Below are 1,434 nucleotides of genomic sequence, written 5' to 3'. Positions count from 1 at the left end.
TTATTAGCCCGACGCCGCTCTCCAGGCTGTGGGGCTGCATATTGGAATCAAATCAGTATTGGGTGATATGGCTCCTTAAAAATCGGCTATCGGTATCGGCCCAAAAAATCTCTACCAGTGCACCCCTAATTAGTACACATTTTTGGGGTCTAACTTTATAACTGGTTGGAGCTTTTTGTGGCATTATAGGCACTTTGCACGTGTAGCTGGTTTCAAGGTAATTGAGCAATTAACCTGTTAATTGCACAATACCTATAACATGTAGAGGGGTCTTTCAGAACTTCACCTGATATTTTTCCTGCAAGCCACAGCTATCTGGGATAGTCATCCATCTTTTTTTGTGGCTATTCCTTCCCACCCCAGAGACACTGGCTTGAAGTGTTTAAACTAAATCAACATTCCATGGGTGGCAGAAATTCAGCAGTATGGGCAGACATGCATATAAAGTGCTTTAAATTATACCCTTCCCCTCTCCTTTTCAAGAGCTTTTAATTTGCTTTGTTTCAGTGGTATACAGGCATACAGCTGCTTGCCAGCTAAAGTATTACTGTGATGAACTTCAGAGTTACACTGTTTCATCTAGGGCCATTCTTGATATGATTTGAGCTGATCTATAGTACTACAGCACAGTGTATCATCTATCAGCTCAATTTTTAAAATGCTTTTTACAACTTTAAACATTAAGTCTGTCCGTTATCACAGTTTGCACTCTGGATTCTGAGGACAATAAAACTCCAGCCTGTTCATTAGAAGCAAAAAGCAAGAAGGCTGCCCACAGTGATTTGTTACCTGTACCAGAAGATGTCACTGCAAAACAGTGATGATCCACAACAGTATTCAATGGAATTGTAAATAAATTACTTCTTAACTAAGACAGGCAAACAGTCCTCCAGGCATTACGTAAATCAGGAGGGTGCACTTTTGTTTATAAAAATGGAATACAGCTACCCTTTGCAATGAAGATGCTTTTTCATTAGGAAAAGTGATCAGAGGTGTAAACACCTTGGATAAAAGGGTGACTGCTCTCTTAAAGAGTAACAGCAACCTATATGCACCAGTATTCCCTTAGAGAAAGGTGAAGTGGAAACAGGCAAAAATACCTCTTGCAAGATTTCACATTTATCAGCCCTTCGTGACTCCAGATTTAGTTTGTCATTTATGAGTAAGGCTGGTTTTTAACCCAGTGAAACTGAAGGCAGAGTTTTATCCAGGAACCTGGCACTTGTTAGCAATCCTATTTATTATGGATAAGCAAAATGAGACTCATCTGGCTTATGTTCCACAGAGCTCACCTACTGATGAGGAAGAGGAATAGCAACTTAGTAACCCAACTCTTCATCGACAAACATGGGGAGTAATATGTTTTCAAGGGTCCTTTTCTAACCATAACTAGGGCTGTGCAAAGCTTTGGGTGGTGATTCGATTCGGAGGAGA

General features: G+C 40.4%; 1 protein-coding gene across 1 annotated transcript in view; it reads right to left on the bottom strand.

The window, feature by feature from the left end:
• Positions 1-1,434, bottom strand: part of PRDX6 (peroxiredoxin 6) — a 47,692-nt gene that overhangs the window by 9,854 nt on the left and 36,404 nt on the right. The window lies entirely within an intron of this gene.

This window comes from Gavialis gangeticus, unplaced genomic scaffold, assembly GCF_001723915.1.
Source record: "Gavialis gangeticus isolate Ggan-Ray unplaced genomic scaffold, GavGan_comp1, whole genome shotgun sequence".
Classification (NCBI taxonomy): Eukaryota; Metazoa; Chordata; order Crocodylia; family Gavialidae; genus Gavialis; species Gavialis gangeticus.
The sequence above is the reverse complement of the archived record's forward strand: the minus strand, read 5'-3'. Positions and strand labels throughout refer to the sequence as shown.